This window comes from Lepus europaeus, chromosome 7 (genome assembly GCF_033115175.1).
Source record: "Lepus europaeus isolate LE1 chromosome 7, mLepTim1.pri, whole genome shotgun sequence".
NCBI classification, from domain to species: domain Eukaryota; kingdom Metazoa; phylum Chordata; class Mammalia; order Lagomorpha; family Leporidae; genus Lepus; species Lepus europaeus.
Genome location: NC_084833.1, coordinates 120,342,374 through 120,348,526, shown reverse-complemented (window position 1 = coordinate 120,348,526; position 6,153 = coordinate 120,342,374).

Below are 6,153 nucleotides of genomic sequence, written 5' to 3'. Positions count from 1 at the left end.
GGTCATTATTTCAAGTATCTGATCCTTTCTCTCTTCTTCTGGGACTCCACAGATGCACATGTTCACTGCATGTTCTAAAGTCTGTAAGACCCTTGGGATCTGCTCACTCTTTTCCATTTATCTTCTTTCTGTCCCTAAAACTGAACACTTTCAATTGTCCTTTCTTCAAGTTCACTTCTGCCTGCTCAACTCTGCCCTTAAATCCCTCTCATGAATTTTGTATTTCAATTATGGCACTTTCAGCCCCAGAGTTCCTGTTTGATTCCCTTATAGAATTTCTATTTGTTTGATACTCTCATTTTTTATTGTTTTCCTGATTTCATTAGTTTTTTGTATGTTTTCCTTTAGGTCTTTGAGCATATTTGGTAGTTAGTGCTTCCACCATGGATGTATTGTCCTTTCTTTTCAACTACAACTTCCAAAACCAGCGACCATGTCAAAGCTTCTGCGTCCTTAGCATCATATAATGGAAACAGGTGTCCTGCTATGAATAACCCTGGGTTCAAAGCCAACTTCTTGCTATCGGATTCTGTACAATTCCCTTAAACTCAACTTCTGCTTCTCAACCTCCCGGAAAGAATAGTCACTGGAGTGGGCATTTGGCACCGTTGTTAAGATGCCTCTTGGGGCACACATATCCCATATTAGAGTTACCAAAGTCAAGTCCTGGCTCCACTTCCAATCCAACTTCCTGGTAATGTACACCTGGGAAGCCAACAGATAATGGCTCAAGTGGCTGGATCCCTGCCACTCACCTGAGAAACAACGATTAAGTTCCCAGGTCCTGGCTATTGCAAACCATTGGGGGAGTAAACCAGAGGATACACACATACATATATATACATACATACACATACATACATACATACATACATATATATACATATATATACACCTTCCTTTCAAATAAATAAAAATATTTTTAAAGAAAATGGTGGGCTGGCGCCATGGCTCTTTAGGCTAATCTTCTGCCTGAGGTGCTGGCACCCCGGGTTCTAGTCCTGGTTGGGGCGCTGGATTCTGTCCTGGTTGCTCCTCTTCCAGGCCAGCTCTCTGCTGTGGCCCAGGAGTGCAGTGGAGGATGGCCCAAGTCCTTGGGCCCTGCATCCCATGGGAGACCAGGAAGAAGTACCTGGCTCCTGGCTTCAGATCTGCCCAGGCACCGGCTATGGCAGCCATTTGGGGGTTGAACCAACGGAGGGAAAACCTTTCTCTCTCTCTCTCTCTCTCACTAACTCTGCCTGTCAAAAAAAAAAAAGAAAGAAAATGGTCATACTAATAACTGAGAAATAGATGTCAAATGTCTGTAAAAATAGATACTAAGATAAATGATAATTATTTTATAGTAGCAGTGGTAGTGAATAAATTCTCTTCAGTGGTACACATCTGCTCATGTCTCCAGTTAGTTATTTCCTGTGTGCCAAAGTTTGGGGTCACTGAATCCAAACTAACCAATCTCTTTGATTTTGGTCCCAGCCCAACATTGTGTTGGCACCACCACTGCCATCTTTGAGCAGCTCCTGCTCTGCTTCTGTTTCTCCATCCCATCCCGGATACTGGGAAAGACGCATTAGAGAAAAGTCAGCTGCACCAACAATAGATAATTGACTTTGGGATAGTACCAACTGAGAAGGGACGCTCAGAATGCCAACTGTGTCACTGATAGAGCCATTGGAAAATACGGCCTGGAAGTGCAGAAACAATGCGCTTTCTAATGCTGACCTTTGAAATTCACCAGGCTACACCAGCCAGCCGTGGTAGTCCTAGAGAACTCCAGAGTAACTGCCACAAAGCAGAACAGTGTGAGAGCTTTGGGTAGGAGCACCGGGAGGGCATCTGAGCTGCATTTGTCTGGTTTCCAGTTTATCCATCAGAACAATCACTGCTCACTCAAGTGCACCTGGAATTACAAATCTTCCAGGAATCCAGTGCTTTCGACCATAGAGAGTCTGAGCAAAGAGGGCACCTCCTCGGCTGGATGGACAGAGGCTGCTACTGAAGAGACTGGAGGGGTCAGCCAAACTGCCCAAGGGAAGAGAGGAAGGGAGTGCCCTCCCTGCCCTGATGCAACAGGGAGGGAACCCACCGCCTGGTACATACGCCATGACCCACATTCCATTGCTGCCCCTGGTCATAGTTTCTGACAACAAAGTGTGGATGGAATGCACACTCATGCTAAAGTACTGCTTTTGCTTAGGATGAGACAAAAGACTCTTCTCTGGTGTGGGCTCCTGAGGAGTAAATGGATCATAGACAATATTGCAAGATGGCTCTGGAGCCAAGTTGCCAAGGGTTGTTTTCCCCGTTGTGTGTTCTTGGGCGAATTGCTTCACTTCCTGGTGCCTTGATTTCTTCATCTGTAATATTATTAATCATAATAGTGCAAACATCATGTTTTAAAACAAACAAATTAATGCATGCAACAGCTTAGCACAGTGTCTCTGAGCGGTCCATGGTTGTTGGCTATTACTGCCTAATTAGCACTTAGCTTCTCCAAAGAGAAGGCAAGGAGGGGCAAGCTATTCAGAAATTGGCTTGTTACACAGAAACGTACTCTCTGAAACTCATTTTACAATCCTAACAGCCTCTGGTTTAGAGATCCTGGGAGCTGAACAGGAATCAGAAACTCCAATATATCAGGAGAAATCGGCAGCAACACCATGAAGACTTGACAGTGGAAGGGCTAACACACACTCTTCTATGTGTACGTGGTCACTCTAATTCCCATTTCCTCTCCTTCTGAAATAGCTGCCTTGATACTCAGCCGCCCAATGCATAGCTCACCCTGCCCCTGTGTGAGGCGAGAGCAAGTACAGTAGAGTTGTCACCTTCCAATCCAGACTCTTCTTGGCAGCCTGTTGCCTCACAGCATCCTGGGGGACTGGTCACGGGACGAGACTGAGGCGAGTGGGACTGCCCATGGAGCTCTAAGGGCTTTTAGCTGCAGTATTGGGGTAGAAATTGCATCGAGGTCAGCTCAAGACGCGCTGGGGAGGACATCACAGAGAGAAAACCAATCCTACATGAAGATCAGAGCGCCAAATGGCAGCCAGAGCCGTAACCAAGGCAAGCCCTAGGGCTGAGGCTCAGAAGACAGAGAGAGCAAATGAGTCAAGGGGGTCACGAGGCAAACCCCACCTGCAGGACCCCAGAGGGACTGGGGGAGGACCACCAGCTCCAGCAAGACCACGTTGAAGACTTCCAGGTGCACTCCCAGCTGAGAATCTGATCAGACAACAGTATATCAGAGGGGTTGAACAGCACAGAGGTTAGGGCAGGATTATAGGCCCTTGCAAGTCTGTCAAAGGCTCTTTGGAGTCCTGGGGTACTGGGTACTGGGTACTGGGTAGGAAAGTAAGACAGATTTGACCTTTTTTAGAAAAATTGTGCTATCTGGAATATACAGGAGCACTTCAAAAAAAATGTATGGAGCATCAAGTTACAAGAAAAGTTTATCCAGGTGAAAAAAATTGAAATGCACAACTAGTTTTCTCATAATATGCATTCTCCGTAAACTTTTTATGAAAAATGACACATGGGGCCTGCGCTGTGCATAGTTGGTAAAGCCGCCAGTATCCCATATGGGCACCGATTTGAGTCCCAGCTGCTCCACTTCTGATCCAGCTCTCTGCTGTGGCCTGGGAAAGCAGTAGAAGATGGCCTAATTCCTTGAGCCCCTGCACCCATGTGGGAGACTGAGGAAATTCCTGGCTCCTGGCTTTGGATCAGTGCAGCTCCGGCCATTGTACCAACTGGGGAGTGAACCAGCGGATGGAAGACCTCTCTCTCTCTTTCTCTCTCTCTGCCTCTCCCTCTCTCTCTCCTTCTCCTCTGTGTAACTCTTTCAAATAAATAAATAAATCTTTAAAAAAATAAAATAAAAAAAGGGCTGGCGCCGTGGCTCACTTGGTTAATCTTCCACCTGTGGCGCCCGCATACCATATGGGTGCCGGTTCTAGTCCTAGTTGCTCCTCTTCCAGTCCAGCTCTCTGCTGTGGCCTGGGGAAAGCAGTGGAGGATGGCCCAAGTGCTTGGGCCCCTGCACCCGCATGGGAGACCAGGAAGAAGCTCCTGGCTCCCGGCTTCGGATCAGCGCAGCTCCAGCCATAGCAGCCATTTGGGGGTGAACCGATGGAAGGAAGACCTTTCTGTCTCTCTCACTGTCTATAACTCTACCTGTCAAATAAATAAAAGAAAAAAAGAAAAGAAAAATGATGCATGGATTTCTAAATTATTTCATCAGAACTGATTTATTTTGTAATCTCAGTTTCCATGAACCTTGTAAAATAACTTCACATAGTAATAATTTTAATTGCTATTATCCCCTATTAAATATATGCTCTGCAGGAACAGTGCTCAGATTCACATTTCTCGTCTAGTTTGAGCTTTACAGTAACTTGCTCAGACAGGCAGTGGCATTGCCCATCACAAGCCATAGGATGTAAGTCCTGTGCCTTGGGCCAAAGGACTTGGCTTGTCCTTGACCCCAGGACCTGGAACAGCACGTGCCAGTCCTGAGAGGTGTTGCATCAGGGTGTGATGAGTAGCAGCCACTTTTCAAACAAGGACACTGACGCTCGAAAAAGTGAAGTGACTTTCCCAAATTTACACCAGTTATCAAAAAGTTAAAATCCAAACCTGGGTCTGATTAGCTCCTAATGGACTTTGTTCCCCATTTTTCTATTTTTTTAAGATTTACTTATTTAGCTGAGAGGCAGAGTTTCAGAGAGGCACTGGCAGAGAGAGAGAGAGAGAGAAGGAGAGAGAGAGAGGTGTTCCATCTGCTGTTTCACTCCCCAAATGGTTACAATGGCTGGAGCTATACCAGTCCAAAGCCAGGAGCCAGGAGCTTCTTCCAGGTCTCCCACATGGGTGCAGGGGCCCAAGGACTTAGAACATCTTCCACTGCTTTCCCAGGCCATAGCAGAGAGCTGGATTGGAAGTGGAGCCCCTGGGGCTTGAACTGGCGCCATATGGGATGCTGGTACTGCAGGCAGCAGCTTTACCCACTACACCACTGCATCGCTCCCTCCCCAATTTTCTATTATGTGTCAAATAGAAAACATGTACATGCTATTATGAATACAGTTCATCCTTCCAAGGTCATTCATATAAGAAAGGCATTAATAAGAAGGAAATTTGGAGCTAACACTGTGTTGTAGAAAGTTAAGCCTCTGCCTGCAGTGCCTGCATCCCATATGGGTGCTTGTTTGAGTCCTGGCTTCTCCACTTCCAATCCACGACTGAATCCTGGTAGCCATTAGACAGGGGCGGGGGTGACACAGATAGACTAGAAACACAAGTGTAGACGCACATGACCCCTGGCTCTTGCCATGTGATACCATCTTGCCACCTTGAGACTCTGCCCAGGAAGAAGATCATCACCAGAAGTGAATCAATGTTGCCAGAGCTGTGGTGCAGCAGGTTAAGCCTCTGCCTGCAGCACCCACATCCCATACGGGCCCCAGCTGGAGTCCCAGCTGCTCCACTTCCAATCCAGCTCCCTGCTAATGCACCTGGGAAAGCAGCAAAAGATGGCCCAAGTCCCTAGGGCCCCTACACTCACATAGGAGACCCAGAAGAAGCTTCTGGCTTCAGCCTGGCACAGCCTTGGCCATTGCGGCCATTTATAGAGTGAACCAGCAGAGGAAGATCTCTCTCTCTCCCTCTGTCTCTATCCCCCACCCCATAACTCTACCTTTCAAATAAATAAATAAATCTTAAAAAAAAAAAAACTAGAAGTGAGCCAATGCCAGTACCATGCCCTCAAAACATGAGCAGCGGATGTCCAAAATTCCTCACAGCCCTCTGGTTCTGTCTGTGACTTCCATGGCTCCAAGGAGCTCTGTGGGCATGGTCTGAGCCACAGTGGAGACAGGAAAGGGTCAGCCAGTAACTGGCCTGATCAAAAACTTGAAAAATGTGGGCCAAAAGCTAATGCAGCAACCGAAAGGCCAAGGGAATCCAGCTCTTGCTCCCATCAGGAGGTTATTTAATTTCCGCACTCTCACGGGGAAGCGATGGCTGCAGCTCTGCCCCAGGGACGTTGGACATTCTGCAGCCCTGGGCTTGAAATGGCTCGCTGAGCTCAGAACCTTGTGACCATTCCAGCTGGGTGAGGGGGCTCATTATCTCTGATGATTAGGGCTGTTG